The sequence below is a fragment of the Corvus cornix genome, chromosome 12 (assembly GCF_000738735.6).
Source record: "Corvus cornix cornix isolate S_Up_H32 chromosome 12, ASM73873v5, whole genome shotgun sequence".
NCBI lineage: Eukaryota > Metazoa > Chordata > Aves > Passeriformes > Corvidae > Corvus > Corvus cornix.
The window spans coordinates 20,758,111-20,779,217 of record NC_046342.1 but is presented as its reverse complement, the minus strand read 5'-3'; the positions used below and the strand labels follow the sequence as shown (position 1 = coordinate 20,779,217).

Sequence of the window (21,107 nt, the reverse complement as noted above, 5' to 3'; positions counted from 1 at the left end):
TTAACATTTAGTTAATTGTCACTGGTCACAATGTAGACAAGTACTGCATTAGAGGGACAGTATGAACTCCCAGGAACAGCAGCAGGAGCAGTGCCTGCCCACTCCTTTCCATGGTAGAGGGACACCACTTGGTTACCCAGTCTGAGACATGTTATGATTTATTTGAGCTGCATATCCAACCCATATAGAACCCTGAAACCTCTGCTATGATGCAGTTGTGCTGTGTGCCTACCCCACTTGTCCAACAGTGACCTGCTACCAAAGGTTTCAGTAGTTCCCCACTTCCTCAGTTCAGGCATTCTTGCCATTTTGTACAACAGAAGGATTAAACCATTTCTCTTTATTCTCAGACAGGAGATCAACAAAGTTTGAGTTTTGAGGTTTTCTACAGAAAATAATACTTGTGTTGAGTTAAACTGCAGGTTACAGGTTAGTAGTATACAGTAAGGGCCACTATGGAAGTCTGGCCCGGACACTGGATATGAAGCAGGTGCCCTGTCCCTGGAGCTATCGGTGTGTGCGGTCCGCTCGTGTGTGTGTGTGCGTGTGCGTGTCCGTAACACCCGCTGCCGGTGCCGCTCGGTCGCAGCTCGGTCGCAGCTCGGTCCCAGCTCTGTCCCAGCCCCAGTCCCAGCCCAGTCTCAGCTCTGTCCCAGCTCCAGCCGGGTCTCAGCTCAGTCCCGGTGCCGGTCCCGGTCCGGCTCACCTGGCCGGGGCGCTGCTGCCCCCTGCCGTACGGAGCTGCAGCGGCGGGGGCGTGTGCGGGGCTCCGCCGGGGTGTGCCCCGTTGCCCACCCCTGCCCTGTGTTCAGTTCACGCGAGCGCAGCCGACACGCGTGTGACACGTCTGCCCTCGGGTCTGACTGCTGGGCACCCCCTGGGGTTACGCAGTGCGAGGTGTGGGAGCCCGTAGGCAGCGTGGAGTGGCCACTCACTGCTGTGGGTGGCGATCGGCAGCTGTGGGGTGCACGGGCTGCTAAGGTGGGAGCCAATGAGCCCAGATGCAGTGAGGTGCCGACAGCGCTGGGACAAAGGAGGAGATTGCATACAGTCGGTTTACGCTCACACTCCGTGCAGCAGCTGTGCCTTGCCAAGGCGGAAGGCTGTCCAGGGTTTCGTTCCAGTGCTCTGCACAGCACTGAGAATCCACAGCAATCCACAGAACAAGGACACGTGCTGGTGCACACAGAGAAGTTGTGCAGATCCGCTGTGGGGCCCAGGTATTCCTTGCTGATGTTGAGCATTATGCTGGCCTGGACCCATGCCCTCTGAGCCTCAGGTGCCCTATACCTGGACACTTGAGAAAGGTGTTTTTAATACAGCACCTCCATCTGCAGTGGGGGTTGATCATATTTACCTAGCTCAAGAGCAATGATATGAGGCTGACTTTCTTGGACATGCCACATGAAAAAGATTAAATTTTTATTACTATTTGCATTAATTGCTTTTCTTTATTAACTTCTTTGGCGTTGGAGCAGTTACAAGAGACAGCATTTTGCAAATGGAAGTGTGTTTTTCATTATATTATTGCATTACACCATTATCTAGAGAGTAAAGTCTTGAAGTTATAAGTCTTCAAGAATCCTTCAAGTTATAATGAGCTGTAATTTCATTGAAGGCTCCCTAGGATTTCTGGACCACGAGAGCAAAGCTACAGCAATTTAGTCACAGGAGCCAGAAAATCAAATGGCAGCCCCTTTAATACTCAGCTGGAAATATGCTATTGCTCTGAGATACCTTAGGCTCAGTGTCTGCTGTGATGAAACGGGATGATTTTACCTTTTAAGGACATTTCAAGCCATAGGAACTATTCAGAGCCAACCGTGGCATGACTGTCCTTTTCTGCACCTTTGACACAGAGGTCAGAGCCAAGGGTGTTTGGCAGTGGGAGGTGGGGTTTCCCTGCTGTTTGGAAGGCTGTGCTCTCCCTTGTGAGCCCTGAGGAACGAAAGTGACAAAGTGCCTAGAGAAAATGTTTGTTGTAGCTGAAGGTATCTGCTGCCTTCAGGGCCTTTGGAAACCAGGAGCTGGATGGCAGTTTGTAGGAAGTCTGCTCACAGTACTGTGAAAGGACCTCATTGCTCTGCACAGAACACTGAACATGTTGCAGCTCTCCTCTCAGCCTAGTGTTGGAGCTGGGCACATTCACTCTCGCTGCGGTGTGCAGCTGACCGGTGTCACTGATGGGTGTGGAATGCGGTGCTCAGCTCAGTTGGAAACACAGAAATGTGTTGGTACCTGGAACTTGGTTTGAACTCTGCTGAAAGTGACAGAGTAGCTGCTCCCTAGTACAGCGACATGGATAGATGCTCTATCTGCCTGTTAGCGTTAGAACAATCTCTGACCTGGGGTTTTGTGTGTTGTTCGTAAATGTACCTGGAGAATTCAAAAACAAAGCACTGTTACTCTTCTTGGACTTGGATATAGCCTGAATGGATTCTCATTGAAGCACTCGAGCTCCTGCTGATTCTTGGCCCTAAACTCATTCTAGGCTTTTGTGGTTTTGGAAGTTTAAATAAAAATTACTCCATTGTGTTGGTCCTGGAGGGAAGGGGAGCCCAAGAAGGTTGGTTAATATTCAAGGATCACCTCCTCAGGCTCAAGAGTATTCCATCCCAATGAATAGGAAGTCAAGCAAAAATGCCAGGAGACCTGTGTGGATGAACAAAGAGCTCCTAGAGAGGTTGGAAGCAAGGACAGGTAACCTGGGAGGAATACAGAAATATTATCTGCACATCCAGGGATGCAGTTAGGGCAGCTAAAGCTCAAATAGAATTGAATCTGGACAGGGATGTCAAAGACAATGAGAAGGGCTCCTGTAAGTATATAGGAGACCAAAGGAAGTATTTCCAGATTTACCTGATTAACAGGTGTCATTTTGACTCAAAAGCATTGACATCACATGTGTATTTGTGAAAATCTTACTCCTTACCCCTGTGCTGCTCTCTACACCTCCCAGATGATGGCCTATTTTCAGCAAAGCCCTACAGGTTGACTCCTTTCTCCCTTTCCGCCTTTTTTTAATGGTGAGCTTTGCCGTTCAGCACACTTTATTCCTGCCATGAGAGCAAAAGCAATGTTGTTCTGCCTGCTACATTTTGGTCAGACTATGCCAGTGAGGGCTAAAAGATAGGCCAAAGCAGCTGTCATTGTTCTCAATGTTCTTAAGCAGGTGTAATGTTCTGCTTTATTTCTTATTTTCAAAGAACAGATAGTTCCTTCCTGCTCTTGGGCTACTGCTGATGTGACTAGAATTTGTCAGAGAGTCCGAACTTACTGTCCTGGGTTGCAGTGTATTCTATTACCATCCCCATCAGCCGTTGAAATCAGGTGGGGCAGTGTTTCCTTGCCTCCTCCCCCCAGACTATCTTTCTGTTAATTGCCCATCATTGTCCTGCCGCCTGACTCAGAGATAACTCCCTCTGGACTATCTTCTGTTAATGAGCCTAATCAACACTTTGCCTCATGACTCATTACCCCATTGTGAGATGCTCCACCCAGAGGGAGGAACCAAGCATCCCATCGTGGATATAATCTGAGGCTGAACACCAGAGACACCGGCTTCCCACTGGATTTCCAGAGGACAGGAGCTACACAGCCACCATTGGACTTCCTGAGGAAGAGCAGACTGTTTTACTACAGGATCACTGCTTCAGAGACTGCAGCCACCATTTCTACCAGACTGCTACCACCACCCTGCCTAACAGGGTGTCAGGTTGTACCTTGACTCTGTCAGTTTGACAGTGTTTTCTTTTACCTTTTTTTTCCCCTTTTCTTTAATTTCCATTAAATTGTTATTCTGACTTAGTGCCTCCACTGGTTTGTTTTCAAACTAGCACATAATTTGGCGCCCAACGTGGGGCAGCTCTGAGAGAAAGTCAGAATTACAATTTTGTGTTAACGGAAACCTATTCACCATGGTGCTCAGCTTGTCTAGTGGGTACTGTATTTTGCTCTCTATATTTTTCCTCACATGGGGAACTACCTGCCTGTAGTATTACTCCTGTTAAAACCAGGGAATGGTATGAGAATTGCTTTAATGGTTTATTATGCCTACAGCATAATAACCTGTGAGGCGATGTAATATACTCAGTTTTGTTTGGCTGTCCTAGTCTGGGCTCCTATGTCTGGGATCTCCTCAACAATCGCACCCAGCCCCTGGTGGGAGGAGTAGAGAGTGGTTTCTTCCAGCCTTTCAGGCCAGGCACAGCAGTTTTTGAAAATATTGAATTCCCTCTGGATGTCAAAGACGGCATAAACTTGCTGTCAGTTCTGCTTTGTCTTCTCTGTACAGCCTGCACCATGTACACCATGCTTAGAAACAGAGCTATGGCACAGCATCCTCAGGATGAGGGAGGGAAAAAGAGCAGAGCAACAAACACCATGCTACGCAGACTGACACAAAGGAGAAAGGAACCAAATGCAAAGCAACAGCGTCCATGTCTACGCAGACTGTCACCGAGGAGAAAGAACCCAGATGCAAGACAACAGCGTCCATGTCTACGCAGACTGACACAGAGGAGAAAGAAACCAAATGCAAAACAACAGCGTCCATGTCCACACAGACTGACACAGAGGAGAAAGAACCCAGACGCAAGACAACAGCGTCCATGTCCACACAGACTGACACAGAGGAGAAAGAACCCAGACACAAGACAACAGCGTCCATGTCCACACAGACTGACACAGAGGAGAAGGGAACCAAAAGCACTGTCAGCGTCCCCATGCAAACCATCACTGAACCAGAACAGCCTAAACCGATTGCAGTTGCCCCCGTGCAGAAGAAGAAATCAAAAAGCAAATCAGTCCGCATAGTGACTGACGAGGATGCAGCAGGACCTTCGCACCCAGCAGAAGAGGCAGAGCCAGAGATCATCACTCGGTCGCTATCCCTGGGTGAGCTGCGAGACCTGCGGAGGGAATTCACCCGCCAGACGAACGAGTCTATCCTGACCTGGCTGCTCCGCATCTGGGACGCTGCAGCCAATGACACCATTCTGGACGGAAGTGAGGCCAGGCAACTGGGATCTCTGTCCCGGGATGTGGTCATTGACCAGGGGATCGGGAGAACCCAAGAAACCCTCAGCCTCTGGCGGCGACTGCTTGCAAGTGTAAGGGACAGGTACCTTTGTAAAGAAGACCTCCAGGTGCACCAAGGAAAATGGAGCACAATGGAACAAGGTATCCGGTGCCTGAGGGAATTGGCTGTGCTGGAGATCATTTTCTCAGAAGATGAGAGATTTCCTAAGAGCCCAGATGGTGTCCAGTGCACGTCACAGATGTGGTTGAGGTTCGCACGCCTTGGACCAGAGATATACTCCCGTTACCTGGCAACGCTGCAATGGAGGGAAGGCGAGGACAGGGTGGGCGTCTTGGTGAACAAACTGAGGATTTACGAGGACACCGTCACAGCCCCGTTTCGCACCCATGTCTCATCCGTGGAAACAAGTCTTTTGGCTGAGCAAGTCCGGAGCTTGATTGAAGAAGGCCATCAGAAATTGAAAAGGAACTTAAGGAAGAGATTTACCACATCCTGCCAGAACCAACAAGAGTCTCTGCCATTAGGAGCCGGCGACCCCCAACCAGGGAGAGAGGATACACCCCACGAGGTAACCTCTGGTTTTTCCTTCAGGAACATGGAGAAGACATGAGTAAGTGGGATGGAAAACCCACCTCCTCCTTAGCAGCTCGGGTACGTGAACTAAAAAGAGGGACAACTACCACAAGAAGTGCATCTAGAGTCAACGCCGCTCCGGTCTCCCGCACACAGAACTCCAGACGGTACCGGAATGATAATATGACCGATCCTCTTGAAGGGACCTCAGGAACGTATTCACCGGAAGGGAGCAACGTGCAACATGACCAGGAATAGAGGGGCCCTGCCTCTAGCCAGGTAGAGGAAAGGGAGAATCGGGTCTTTTGGACTGTGTGGGTCCGATGGCCTGGCACATCTGACCCACAAAGATACACGGCTTTGGTTGACACCGGTGCTCAATGTACTCTGATGCCATCAAGGTATGTGGGAGCAGAACCCATTTCTATTTCTGGGGTGACAGGAGGATCCCAGCAGCTGACTGTACTGGAAGCTGAAGTGAGTTTAACTGGGAACGAGTGGCAGAAACACCCCCATCGTGACTGGCCCGGAGGGCCCCGTGCATTCTCGGCATAGGACTATCTCAGAAATGGATATTTCAAGGACCCAAAAGGACATCGTTGGGCTTTTGGGATAGCTGCTGTGGAGACAGAAGATATCAGACAACTGAGTACATTGCCTGGCCTCTCAGATGACCCCTCTGCCGTGGGAACTGCTAAGAGTTGCAGACAACAGGTGCCAATCACCACAGCAACAGTGCACCGCCGGCAATACAGCACCGACAGAGACTCTGTGGTTCCCATCCATGAGATGATTCGCAAAACTGGAGAGCCAAGGGTGGTCAGCAAGGCCCATTCACCTTTCAACAGCCCTATATGGCCAGTGCGTAAGTCCAGTGGAGAATGGAGGCTGACGGTGGACTACCGTGGCCAGAAATGAGGTCACGCCACCATTGAGCGCCGCTGTGCCGGACATGTTGGAACTTCAGTACGAGCTGGAGTCCAAAGCAGCGAAGTGGTACTCCACTATTGACATTGCCAATGCCTTCTTCTCCATTCCTTTGGCAGCAGAATGCAGGCCCCAGTTTGCTTTTACCTGGAAGGGTGTGCAGTACGCCTGGAACCCGACCTGCCCCAGGGGTGGAAGCACAGTCCCACCATTTGCCACGGACTGATCCAGACTGCATTGGAAAAGGGTGAGGCTCCAGAAACATCTGCAATACATCGATGACATCATTGTGTGGGGGAAACACAGCAAAGGAAGTGTTTGAGAAAGGAGAGAAAATCATCCAGATTCTCCTGGGAAGCTGGCTTTGCCATCAAAGGAGCAAAGTCAAGGGACTGCCCCAAGAGATCCAGTTCCTGGGAGTAAAGTGGCAAGATGGACGACGTCAGATTCCCACTGAGGCCATCAATAAGATCACTGCAATGTCTCCACCGACCAGCAAGAAGGAAACACAAGCTTTCCTAGGCGCCATAGGTTTCTGGAGGATGCACATTCCCGAGTACAGCCAGATCGTGAGCCCTCTCTACCTGGTTACCCGCAAGAAGAATGATTTCCACTGGGGCCCTGAACAGCAGCAAGCCTTCACCCAGATCAAGCAGGAAATTGCTCATGCTGTAGCCCTTGGCCCAGTCAGAACAGGACCAGAGGTGAAGAATGTGCTCTACTCTGCAGCCGGGAACAATGGTCTGTCCTGGAGCCTCTGGCAGAAGGTGCCTGGTGAGACTCGTGGCCGACCACTGGGATTCTGGAGCCGAAGCTACAGAGGGTCTGAAGCCAACTACACTCCCACAGAGAAGGAAATCCTGGCAGCCTATGAAGGAGTCCAGGCTGCCTCAGAGGTAATTGGCACTGAAGCACAGTTGCTTCTGGCACCCCGACTACCGGTGCTGGGTTGGATGTTCAAGGGAAAGGTTCCTTCCACGCATCATGCCACCAACACCACATGGAGCAAGTGGATCGCCCTCATCACACAGCGTGCCCGTATTGGAAACCCGAATCGCCCTGGGATTCTAGAAATTATAACAAACTGGCCTGAAGGTGAGACTTTTGGATTATCTTCTGAAGAAGAGGAAGAGCAAGTGACTCGTGCTGAGGAAGCCCCACCATATAATGAGCTACCGGAGACTGAAAGACGTTATGCCCTCTTCACTGATGGTTCCTGCCAAATTGTAGGCGCTAATCGAAAGTGGAAAGCTGCAGTATGGAGCCCCACACGACGAGTTGCACAAGCTACCGAGGGACAAGGTGGATCGAGTCAGGTTGCAGAGCTTAAAGCCGTCCAGCTGGCTTTGGATATCGCTGAACGAGAGAAGTGGCCGAGGCTCTATCTCTACACCGACTCATGGATGGTAGCTAATGCTCTGTGGGGATGGCTGGATCGCTGGAGAAAGGCCAACTGGCAGCGCAGAGGGAAGCCCATCTGGGCCGCTGAGATTTGGCAGGACATCGCCGCCCGAGTAGAGAAGCTGACCGTGAAGGTTCGACACGTGGATGCGCAAGTACCCAAGAGTCGGGCTAATGAAGAACATCACAACAACGAGCAGGTGGACCGAGCTGCCAAGGTGAAAGTATCACAGGTGGATCTGGACTGGCAGCACAAGGGAGAATTATTCCTAGCTCGTTGGGCCCATGATGCCTCCGGTCATCAGGGGAGAGATGCAACATACCTATGGGCCCGTGACCGAGGGGTGGACCTTTCCATGGACAGCATCTCACAGGTCATCCACAGTTGTGAGACCTGTGCTGCAATCAAACAGGCCAAGCATGTGAAGCCTCTGTGGTACGGTGGACGATGGTCAAAGTACAGGTATGGTGAAGCCTGGCAAGTTGACTACATCACCCTTCCCCAAACCCGCCAAGGCAAGCACTACGTGTTGACCATGGTTGAAGCAACCACTGGATGGCTGGAGACCTACCCTGTGCCTCGTGCTACAGCCCGGAACACCATCCTGGGCCTGGAAAAGCAAGTCCTGTGGAGACATGGCACCCCTGACAGGATCGAGTCAGACAACGGGACTCATTTTAAGAACAGCCTCATCAACACCTGGGCCAGAGAACACGGTATCGAATGGATATATCATATTCCTTATCATGCACCAGCTGCTGGAAAAGTTGAACGCTGCAATGGACTACTTAAAACTACCCTAAAGGCACTTGGTGGGGGGACCTTCAAAAATTGGGAAGTGAACTTAGCAAAGGCCACCTGGATGGTCAATACCCGAGGGTCCATCAATCGAGCTGGTCCTGCCGAGTCTGAACCCTTGCACACAGTGGATGGAGATAGAGTCCCTGTGGTACACCTGAGAGGTATTTTAAGAAAGACTGTTTGGATTAATCCCACCTCAGGCAAAGGCAAACCCATCCGTGGGATTGTCTTTGCTCAAGGACCTGGTTGCACTTGGTGGGTAATGCAGAAAGATGGGGAAACCCGTTGTGTACCACAAGGAGATCTAATCTTAGGTGAGAACGGTGTGTAGATTTCACTGTGTATATATATATATATATATGTATGTGTGTTTTAGAGTTTAAGAAGGTATTGATTTGGGATAATGTAGATGGTAATAGAATAAGGGGTGGATAATGTCCTGGGTTGCAGTGTATTCTATTACCATCCCCATCAGCCGTTGAAATCAGGTGGGGCAGTGTTTCCTTGCCTCCTCCCCCCAGACTATCTTTCTGTTAATTGCCCATCATTGTCCTGCCGCCTGACTCAGAGATAACTCCCTCCGGACTATCTTCTGTTAATGAGCCTAATCAACACTTGGCCTCATGACTCATTACCCCATTGTGAGATGCTCCACCCAGAGGGAGGAACCAAGCATCCCATCGTGGATATAAGCTGAGGCTGAACACCAGAGACACCGGCTTCCCACTGGATTTCCAGAGGACAGGAGCTACACAGCCACCACTAGACTTCCTGAGGAAGAGCAGACTGTTTTACTACAGGATCACCGCTTCAGAGGACTGCAGCCACCATTCTACCAGACTGCTACCACCACCCTGCCTAACAGGGTGTCAGGTTGTACCTTGACTCTGTCAATTTGACGGTGTTTTCTTTTACCTTTTTTCCCCTTTTCTTTAATTTCCATTAAATTGTTATTCTGACTTGGTGCCTCCCACTGGTTTGTTTTTCAAACTAGCACACTTACTTAACCTGAACACCTTTAAAATTACTCTCCTGTCTTTCAGAATGCATTACCTCATTGCATATCTGCTGTGGCACTGATGCATAACAAGCATGTGAAATGAGAGGGTGACAGAGTGAGAGAACATCTTCCAGAACTTTAGATCTAAGTCCATAAGGATGGCAAAGTGTTCATGCTTCAGCAGAGGATTACAGGAAATTTTGTGTTTCTACAATCAAATTTCCTGGAACCACAGAATGGTTTGGGTTGGAAGGGACCTGAAAGATCATCCAGTCCCACCCCCTGCCCTGGGCAGGGACATCTTTCACTAGACCACATTGCTCCAAGCCCAGTCCAACCTGGCTTTGAACACTTCCAGAGATGGGAACCTGGAACCTGTGCCAGTGGCTCATCATCCTCTCAGTAAGAAATTGCTTTAACTAGAAAAAAATTGAATCTTCCCCGGACAAAATTCCATATTAGTCACCTCTGTGTTAGCAGGATAGCCCTTCAGGGGATGGATTCAAGCACGGACATTTTGGACTGCATAGCACCCAAGGAAGTGTGACCAGCATTTACATCCAGTCCTATTGTCTGCTCACTACATATGAGAAGAGAAGCTCTGGCACCTGGCCTGTGAGCAACACTGCCAGGAGGAAGATGCTGGAAGCTTGGGTGCACCTGCACAAGGCTGAGGCAGCTGGAGGGCAGCTGTCTTATATCTCCCAGCACCCACAGGGCCTGTGACACCAGGTTCTGCTCTGGGCCCTGCTCCAGCTTGTCTGTTGGGCCACTGGAGGCAGCAAGGACAGATGGTAGCAGACTAAGTGGGGCATGCACTGCTGAGCTTACCCATACTGAGGGGATGTGGTCTAAGCTTAGAGATGCTGGGGAGAGTCCCTCTACAAATCTGGGAGTTAAACAACTTGAAAACTTCATTGTCTCACACCGAAGCCAGAGGGTTCACTTCAAGTGGTGCCAAACAAGCTTATGCTCATCTTACACAAAACTGCCTGGCATCCAAACACTGTAAAGTAACACCATGTAAAACATCAAAAGTCTTCGTGACCCATAACAAATCCTTTTTTCTCCTCCTCTTTGCCCAGAATCATTCTGAACCCTATCCCCAGACATCTGTTGGTACATGCTAATGTAATTATTCCCTCCCTGCGAGAGCACCACGGAACTGAATTGTATCCCATGGATGTTGGGAGACATCTGAAACGTAGCCATGTCTTCTGACACTATGCAAGAAGGATGAAACTCCCATGTGAATGTAAAGTGAGCCACATGTTGGGAGCACACAAAGCAAACTTGTAGTTTTTGCTATAAGGGCTCCGTGAGACATGATGTTGAATTAAAAGGTACTTCTTTTTCCAGGTCAGATCAGGACAGATATTTCACTGTTCTAACCAGCACTGCCCACCTGCACTTGTGTTTCTCTCTAACAAACTCCCAGGGTGGCTCCTGTCTTTTATTCACCATTCCTGGCAGTATTGCCAATGCCTGCTGGTGCTTCTGGAATGGAACCCTGGAAGTCTGTTGGAGTTAGTTTGACTGCAGGTCAAAGAACTAAGCTTTAATCTGAGTCTAATTTATCAGTCCATTACATTGAATTCAGCTGGTTATTGCATGTCCATCTTCAGTCTGCTATGTGCTTCCTTCCCAGCAACTCCCTATTGAAAGAGCATAGAGTATACAAGGCCAGAACCAAAAAACCCCCAAAGCCAACATCTGGATGCACAGTGGTTCATATTTACTAGGCTGGGGATTCTCATCTTGCTGAAGGGTCTGGCTCACAACCCACAGGTGGCATCATAAGAACTCACCGGTGTAAGTAATGTTTTGAGGAAGGCAGAGAAAGGTAAATCTCATCAGGCCACAAGCTGTGGGTTTTTTCCCCACAGGAATCAAAATCAATTAATAGAAGCACACAGAGCTCCTCTCCAGGTTCATTCTATGTGAGCAATTATTTGCTCTGGTGCTTCAGCCCAGCTTTTATCATCCTGTGTTCTGTTGAGACCGCCCCAGTCTTCTGTGAGGACTTTCTTCTATGAGTAAGTATTACGAGCTGTGCTGAGTGCCACACATTTCAAGAAATAACTGCTGTGCTTGATTGGCACTGGCACAAGCCACTGTGTTGGACAAAGACCGGTGAGGTCCAAAATGTTTTCTCCTCTGTGAGGAGTGAACTGATTTTAAGTTGGCATACGATCACATCAAACTCCACAGCTCTGTTACAGTGATAGCAGAAATCCCTGTAGAAGGTATTGGCTCCTGTCCATAGATACATGTGGGTCTCTAGATTTAGACTGTGCATGCACGAAACATTGTGCTGTGTGGCCTTCAGAGCTACTGAGCTCCTTTGGCTCCAGTTGGTCTAGAAAAACAGGGAAGATGCTACAAAGCTGTGATACAAAAGCTATTCCCTGAGTATCTATTTGTAGCTTTGCAATGTTCCCCTCCTTGAACGAGTGAATATAAAATACTTTTTGAAAATGACTTACACAAATATGTAGAAATATATTGCAGAAAGTCCTATTAGAAAGTATATAATTGAGCCAAATATCACCACCAGTACCTGCAGAGAGAGGTAATTGTACTCTAATTATTTTCTTGGCTACCTGGTTCATCACTTCTGTGTGTTGTCTAGAAACACAGACTTCCTGTCAACTTTTGAATCTGATATGTATGATACAGACATACATGTGTAAAGCCAAATTTAATGCCAACTGGAGATCTAACACTAACAATCTGTTAATTATTTGGATTTTTTATTAATAAATAAGAAAAAATTGAATTAATAAATCTCAATGTAGAAGTCACCCTGGGCGTTGTTTGTTTATGCTCTGTAGGCAGCTAGGGAATTCGGGCTGGGCAGGTTCCCTCACTGGTTTTGGTCTGCTACATGTTCAGTTCCCATGTGCTGACCCAAGATCCCAGTGCTTGGTTACTCAGCTTTGGAAAGGAGGGAGGTGAAAAATGGTTTTGTGAAAAACGAGGTTCACTCTCCTGTTAGAATTTAAAGAGTTTAATATAAAGACAATAAGAGACACATAAAATAAAGCAAAGGGATAACGGCCGGGTACCTTGGCGCTCTGCCAAGAGCACATCTGATGCCCGAGGTGAGTCTTTTTTATACCATTTTTACTGTCTGTTCTCTATTCATATTAAAACTTTTCCAGGAATTGATCTGCATGGCCACTCCTTGGGTCCGCCTTTTTAGAGCATGCGTAGTCTTCGGCCTTGTGGTTTTATTTCTTTTGATTCTTGGGGTTGGGCCCGCTAGGTAAGAGTCGATGGTGGGGTGGATCTCTTCATTCCCCAGACAGTCAGGGCTGATTGCAGCTTTGGCCTCTTTGCCCCCCGGGCAGAGCGGTGATAGCGGCTCCAGACCCTCCTGGCCGCCCGTTCTCCGGGCGGAGCAGCCTTTGGGCCCTTTTGTTCTCTGGACAAAGTGTTGATCAGCAGCTCCTTGGGCCTCATCCTCTGTTCGCTTGGAGGTTCTCTTACTTGCTCACACTTGCTAACATTCTTGCTAAAACGAGAGAAAACTACATCCACACAGCAAAAAGCATTTCTAACATTATATAATATCTACTTTAATACTTTGCGAGAAGCCAATACTATAATACATGTTTATAACAGTTTGAAGAGAAATTTTAGAAGATCACTTATTAGTTCTGCAAGGTGTTGGTTCAGGAGGTTAGGGGAGTAACAAAGTTTCCATCAGATGTAAATAACCGATCCTCATTTTGTAGAAACTGTGAATCATGGAATGCTCAGCCAGGCCTTAGATGACCAGTTGTTTGTGGAAAGGCATAAGGATATTTGACTGCTGAAGCATTGGAGCAGGAGGAAGAGGTCCATCCATCACAGTCCCTCTCTTCAGTGGAGCTGTGTGTGGTATGGATTCACTTCACTAGGCAAAGATCCACCATGTCCTGCCTTTAGGTGTTCCTGGCCTGTCATGATCCATACACCTGTGCTGTGGGGACCATGCTTGAATCCAGCACACAGCTCAGGCCTCCCTGCACACCAGGGAAGTGTGGCAGCCAGGTCTGCTGGAGTGAAACCTTGGGCAGGGCCAGAGGAAGAGAGCGGAGAGCTGGGGTTGGTGAGGAAGGTGTTTGAGTGGGAAAGGCATTGGCAGGTGTTAATTCTTGAGCACTGAAGTAATTAATGAGCACTGATTTGAAATAAAAGTTAAGTTGTGTAAATCCCAACTTTTTTGCAGTCAAATGTATTAATTGCATCAGACAAATACAGATCAAGGCAAATTTCTCATCAAATCAGCTTCCAGAAAGAGTGCAGCCTTCTAAAAATACCGAAGTGAGTCACCCCAGATGACAGTGCTGTGACAGAGGGACAGTCCATGCCACATCTGAGATGGAGGTGAGTGGTGTCTCTGCAGAGCACACACCTAACACTGCTCCACAGAAACGTGGGTGCAAGCCAGAGGCAGCTGATCAAGGAGCTCTTCTAGAACACGCACAGCACCGTCTGACTGTTCCAGAAGTTTCCGTGTGGTCACCACAACTCCAGTGCGAATTCTGTCTGGCAAACTGGAAGGCAAAAACCAGTTTGTAACCTGGTGCCAAATCACTGAATCCTTCCTAGAGCATCTTGTTACATAAAGCCCCTAAGTGGCAGCTGCCACCACGAGGAGCCCATTAGTCAGGGCTGAGGGGGCCGTGACACACCTGTGCGGGAGTCACACCTGTGCGGGGGTATCGCGCTCTCAAGGCCAGGAGCCACATAAGGGAGTTCACCCGTGGCTGCGGGCCGGGCCGGGCCCGGCGGGAAGGGGCAGCGGGAGACGGAATAGGTGAGTAGAGAAAAACCGTGTCTGGAGGTGCGAGGAGCCCCCGCCACCGCAGCACAGAGACCGAGAGCCGCCCAGAGCGCCCCCCGCGGGCAGGGCGGGGCCGGGCAGGGCAGGGCAGGGACCCGGCGGGATGGGAACGGGAGCGGGAAGCCGTGCCAGCCCCGGGAGCAGAACGAGAACGGGAACGGGAACGGGAACGGGAACGGGAACGGGATTAGGGACGGCCCCGCCCCGCCCGGACGTACCCACCGCAGCGCTGCTGGGGCGGGGCCTCGGCGCGCCGGCGCTGTGGGGAGCGCGTGCCCGCCCTCAGGCCCCGCCCCCTCAGGTGACGCCACCGCGCGCGCCCGGCCCTTCCCCTCGCGCGACGTCACGCGGCCGGGCCGGGCGGTGGCGGCGCGCGGGGATGGAGCGGCCGCCGCTCGGCCGGTGAGTGACCGACGGACCGCGAGATGGGGCACAGAGAGGGAACGGGCTCGGGAACGGGGTGGGAGAACACCCGGAGCCGCGGGACGGGGCGAGGGGACCCCGCCGGACGGGCCCCGGGCGCGCCCATTGCGAGCGCCTCGCCCGCCCCCAGACCCGCCGCTCGGCCGCGCTCTCTCGCCGCCGCCCCCGCTCCTGCGGCTGGTTTAGGACCCTCTGGCCGAGTCGCGGCCCCGCCGGCCCGCTCGCCCCGTTCCGGGCCGTCGTCCGGGGCGCAGGGCCCGGGTTGCGCGGAGCGGGCCATGTCCGGCCCGGCGGTGGCGAGCGGCGCCCGCGGCCCCCGCGATCGTCCCGGTCCCCGCGGCCCCCGCGATCGTCCCGGTCCCCGCGGCCCCCGCAGCCCTCCCGGGGGCGGCCCCACGCACGTGTAGATGGTGCTGGGTGTTCGGGAGGCGCCGCCGCGGCCCCCGCGCTGGTTTAGGGGTGGCTGAGGTGTGTGTTCGCTTCACCGATTCCTGCCCGCCTTGGCTGTCTTTGATGAGATTGTTAAGATACGAGTTATTTCATGGTGAGCGCAGATTTTGCCGGCTTAAAAGCAGATTGTCAGTGACAGGCCTTTAAAGTAAAGAACTTAAGGTGTAAAGCAGCAGTTTCGGAGCTTTACAAGTGCCAAAATTCAGGAGACTTGGAGCTGGACACTGTGTGTGTGACTTGTGTGCAGCTGCTGTCACTGGCGATACAGAAGTACCTGATGTGCATTAGGTACAAATGCTGTGGCCAGCAAAACTCGCGTGGTGGGTGGAGGCATTGCTTTCACTAAAAAACTCTATCAATAGGGAAACTTAATGAGGCTTCTTGGTGGGTAGAGGTGTAAAGGTCTGAACTGAAGGTACAAAGATCTGAGTGGAAGCCTAGGGGAGGAGGAGAAAGAGGGAGGTAATGTAACTACCACTGCGTCAGCAACAGTGTCCATCATCCACAAACCTTAAAATCCGATGTGTCTGCAAGTCGGAAGCCCTTAGTAACAATCTGGGCTACCGGTGGGGTCACTGAAGCAGTGATGCCTTGACCTGAGCCAGTGTCGCTGGGTTCTCCTCAGTCTGGAAAGCGAGTGCTGCTTTCCCTGATGCTCACTACTGACTCTATCTTACCCGTGGTTACATGTGGCAGGTGACTCCATGTTTGCTCACAGGATGATCCTTCTCTTAGGGTAAGTTCTTTGTCCATCTGCAAGTGTCTAGAGGCAAGGAAAGCCCAGTGAGTAGGTGTACTCACTGGAAGATCTGTTTCTCTCGTGATGCTGGGGGGACTCTTCCTTCTCTTGTTTGGGGACAGTGGGGCTCCTGAGCTTGCAGGACTTGTGCTGCTCAGCAACTCTGCAGCCACACAGGGTTCTGGTGCCAAATGAATAAGTTTATTGGAAGTTTGTATCCACTGTGTCCAGTTCAGCTGCCTGATAAACCCACCCAGCTGGTTTGGAAGCCATCCAAAATATGGAAGCAAACTGTAGATGGAGAAAGATCTACTTTGTGTGGAATTTATTTTAGAAAGAATTTGGATCTAAAGGTTCTATAAAGTTTGGGGCTTCCCCCCACCATTTACCACATAAAAGTTGCTGAGTTTAGTTTTCTAAGCAGTTCTGTGTCATGGTTTGGGCTGTCTCACATCTTATTTAATCATAACTGAAGTTCCTATAATTAAAACCTGTATCTAATTCAGATATAAAATAGAAATTATTGGAAGTCTACAGATTTTGTTTACATGTATTTAGAGAGGTGCATTCTGCATGAAATGGGTTGTGTCTAGCAAGTCAGCTCCTCCACTGCTTGGGTGAATGGCCTGTGCCTGACAGTGAGCCAGCGACTGTGGCTGCACTAGAGTCAGGCAAACCTTGTGTTAGTGTCTCCTCTGGTCTTTCTGAGAATTGTTTCTGAACCATTGAAAAACACTTGGTGTGATATATCTTGGACTTGGTTTCTAGGAATTTTTGCTTAGAGATCTGGGGGAGGAGTCTTCCTTCTCCACTGGCTTCCCCAGTGCGTTTACTGGTGTGGCATGTTCTCTTCAGGCGGTTCTGTGGCTGTCTGCCAGTGAGAGCTGGGCTTTGGGACCTGGATTCACCGAGTGCAAGGTGTTTCTCAGGTGAGCTGGCTGGTTGGCTGCCTCTTGACAGACCTAGAGTCTCCTCACCCCTGAAATACAGGGAGTGGTTTTGGCTCTGCGTGTCCCCTGAGGCCTGGTGAAGGCTGTTTGCTGTGGCACGCAGGTCATGCGCTCTCTGTGAGGGTTGGAGCTCACAGGGACTTGTGTTACCTGTCTGGGGCCAGGAACAGGGCAGTATCTCAATAGTGAGACTTGTTAAAGTGGTTTGTAGGCAATGAGCCCTGTGTGGCCCAGGTGACATCCAGAGGTCCCTTCCAACCTCAGCAAATCTGTGAACTTGTTACAGTGTTTCCTAGAGGATAAACTGGCATCTTTGGGAAGAGTGATGATGCCTGAATGAAATGGAATGTCAAGGTGGCAGGCTAGACGTGCGTTGTCTGCACTTCTAGAAACTGACTATTCTGCTATGATTACATACTTAAAATTCTTAACTCCTCCAAGCAGTTGAGACCCTGGATATTGTCACAACACAATCAGCTGATTCTTTGGGCTTGAATTTAAGCTCCAAATTCTCAAAATTGTTCTTCCAGCCAAGTGTGTTAAGGAAAGAAGGAAACAAGCAATTGTGTGGAGTTAAATGGATTTTTGCAAAATGTAATGTCTTCATACTTTCAGAAGCATTTTATGGTAATGCAGATCTAGTTGACCCTTGTTATTTACAGAGAAGAATCCTACTCATGTACCAAAAGTACAAAACATTTCTATCAAAATAACATTGAGAACTTTGATTTGGAAGCTAGATCTGACACACCATGTGAAATACAAACACAGAACAGAAGGTCTCTGCCCCAAAAAAGTTTATGTTTAATTAACTTAAGTCCAAACCAAAGAAGTTTGCCAACACTCCTGAACATTTATGCCATGCAGGAACCCCCCGAGTATGTACCTTATGTGGATGCTGTGTTGGGGCTTCCATCATGCTCTGTGTTGGTCCTTGTTTTGGACAGCAGCTTAATTCTTTAGTCTGACACTGGTCACATGAGCACTCCTGTGTGAAAATACCCAGTGAACATCAAGGCATTTGGTGAACTGGGAGGGTTTGTCTGAATCAGGGCAGTCTGTGATGTGGTATGGTGTTGCATGCATGCATGTGATCAAACATTATTTGAATGCTTAGAGGATTTCCCTTCTTGAGATAGTTTATTAGGTTAAAGTAGTCAGAATATGAGGTAACTTCAGAGGCTGCTTCTGATTTTAAATACGTCAAAGCTAGCAGAAACCTAGTATTTCAAATTAGTTAATACTTTTCTTTGAAGGGGACTCTGAATATATGTGCTGTTTTATTGTTTATCAGGTATTAATGGCATTTCTTATTATGCTTGTTAATTTTGGCAGGTCTTTCTCCTCTACAAAGAAGTTTTGTTGCCAGGATTTACTCTGAAAATGACCTACAGTACTGACTGCAGATGTCTGCAAATGTAGAAGCTGATAAATCATATCTTCTTCCCTTCCCTGACTTTCCTGTTTCCTGTGGAATTTATACTTCTAAATTTTTTTGAAGTTAGACCTCTGTTGATGACATTTGGATTACAACTGTGAGCATATCTATGCAAAGAGACAAGCTACCCTGAGCACTTTTGAGGTATGTATGCCTGCTATGACTTAGAACACATGGAATGGAAAGGCCATCTAATGAGGGCAAAGAGAGCTCTAGGTGTACATTTTCTAGATTTAGGCTGTTGTGCACCATTTTGCATGGTTTTAGCAGTAGAATACACATGTGCACAGTGAGGCTGTGGGAGCACCAGAATACCTACCCAGCATTGTATGGAGGGTGACCTTGGTTGAACCTGCTGTGGGAGTAGTCAAAAGATTCTTTCGGGAAACGCTTGGTTGTATTCAGTGCTCACCCATTCAGTTCCTAAATACCACCATGGTCTGCAGAAATTTTCTTCTTCGAAGTATGTGACAGACATTTAGTAGTCATTGAAATGCACCTGGGAGGCCATGGTGATTGCTCTATTTGGTTAGATAAAGCACTCACATGAAATTACAGAGTACTTGCCTTGAATTGGGAGGCATCTGGAATGAAGGCTAGGAAAAAAGGACATTTTGCTTGCCTTCCTATGCACAGGTGCTGGCCCAGTGGTCTCTGCTCCCAGAAAGGAGCAGTCTCGTAGGACAATATGCCTGTGATGTACAAGAGTAGCAGAGCTGGGTGGGATTTGCCTTGTTGCCGCGGAGGTTTGTTCCAACCCAGGTAACAAGAGATGGACTACCTTGGCTGTTTACGAAGCACAGAAAGTTACCAGCATGCACAGTTGTATTTTCCTGGAGGCTTTTAGCTGGCCATATATATTCTAAACCTGGAATGAGGAAGTTGGCTAACTGCCTCTGTATGGGTTTGTAAGAGGCCAGGGTGCACTGATAACATCTGTTCCTTCTGTAAGCTACTTGGACAGGTTATCCCTTCTGTGATGTAGATGCCAACATTCTGGGGCATCGGTGGTCTTCAGTTAACGGTGGGTAACAGTGAAAGGCAGCCAAACACACACCTGTCTGGCTTCCAGAAAAGACATTTATTAGTGGATTTTGTTTAAAAAGGAAAACTAATTGTGCTGAAAGTAGCTACCTGACTGAATCATTCACCATGCCACATTGCTGTACAGGATGTATTTAGCAGACAACACATGAGCTTTTATTGATAAGCTCCAGTGATTCAGGCTGAGATGATACTGGAGGGACACAGATCTGACCTACCTCCCTGTATGGTTTAAAACAGCCTGATGGCCTTCCTGTAATAGGAAGGCAGAATGGGCCATGTTGGCAGTGCTAGTGTGAACTGGGATAGGCAGTGAAGTGCTGTGGTTGGGAAGGGGATCCCTTACCTTTGCTAAAGGCATTTGCTCCATCATTTGCCTGCAAGCAGAGCTGGGGCCAAGGATTGGCATCTTGGTGAGATTCTGTTAGGAGTGGGCAGAAGTTGGTGCAGCACACTTTAAATGTGTTTCTCAGTCTGCCTGGGCAGTGTGTTATTTGGCTGTGGCAGTGTGCTAAAGTAGCACTGGGGAGAAAATGGTTTTGTTTCCTGTAGACTGCTTTCATGGAAACTGTAGGAACACACCAGGAGTGAAGTGGTTTGCTGAGCTGCCCACTGCCACCCTAGTGGTGCTTTATGTAGTGTACCAGGGATGTGGACTCTGTAAACCAACTTGGTGCATTTTTTTATTGTAGTTATGATGTTTGTAATCTTGTCAATTAATTGTGCGGATTTTCCCAAAAAAGCTGCCGTTCTGTAAAAATAGAACAATTGCTGCAAACTCTCTGAAAACCTGCAAGAATACATAGATTCTGTGTCTCCCTGAGTGTATATCCCTAAGCAGAGTATTAGTCTTTATTTCCTTAGCTGTAAGATAGTTATCTACCTTTGTAAAACATTCAGTTTCATGGAAAGTGTAAGTGTTGCAGTATAATTATTCAAACTCGTATAACTAAAAGTGAGTACTAAAGTGTGGAGTGACAAGGAAATGGAGTATAATATAAAGTTTTCTTTTGATGTAAAGAAGTGGTCTGAAAGGTGAAATTGTGTACATTAGAGAATGTTGCATTAAAACTGTCCTACAGGATGTCTAAAAAGTTTGAAGAACGTTAAAGGACACTGCAGTATTGAGATGAATGGTACTGCCATTGATTCAGCTGGTGGGATGGGTTATGGCAGGAAGTTTGCAGATACCTACTCACAGTTTCTTCAGGCATAAATTTGGCAAATTTCAGTATATTTTGGATTTGTGTGAGCTGATGGTATCCTTAACAAATCCCATAGTGGCCTTTGTACTGAAGCTGTTGGCTATTATTTTCCTGGAGGCCGGTTGCCATGGTGATTATCCTGAGGGCAAATAAATGTATTTTTCATGATTCCCAGTTATACTAGTTTTGAGCAAAAGGACTGTGGCCTTTTCTGGGGTCACTGGAAGATACTGCACCCATAGCACTCCAGGTTTGTAAATCACTGCCCGCTGAACAAGTT

At 48.9% G+C, this 21,107-nt stretch overlaps 1 protein-coding gene across 5 annotated transcripts in view; it reads left to right on the top strand.

Moving 5' to 3' along the window:
* The first annotated feature begins 14,902 nt into the window (after positions 1–14,902).
* TMCC1 (transmembrane and coiled-coil domain family 1) overlaps positions 14,903–21,107 on the top strand; it is an 80,962-nt gene continuing 74,757 nt past the window's right edge. For 3 of the 5 annotated variants that reach the window (XM_039558858.1, XM_039558855.1, XM_039558853.1), the window contains exons 1-2: positions 14,903–14,980; positions 18,476–18,722. The gene's annotated coding sequence lies outside the window, so the exon portion shown is untranslated. Of the gene's footprint in view, positions 14,981–16,971; positions 17,120–18,475; positions 18,723–21,107 lie in introns of those variants that run through there. The other 2 variants (XM_039558854.1, XM_010390293.4) reach the window with 2 other exon arrangements.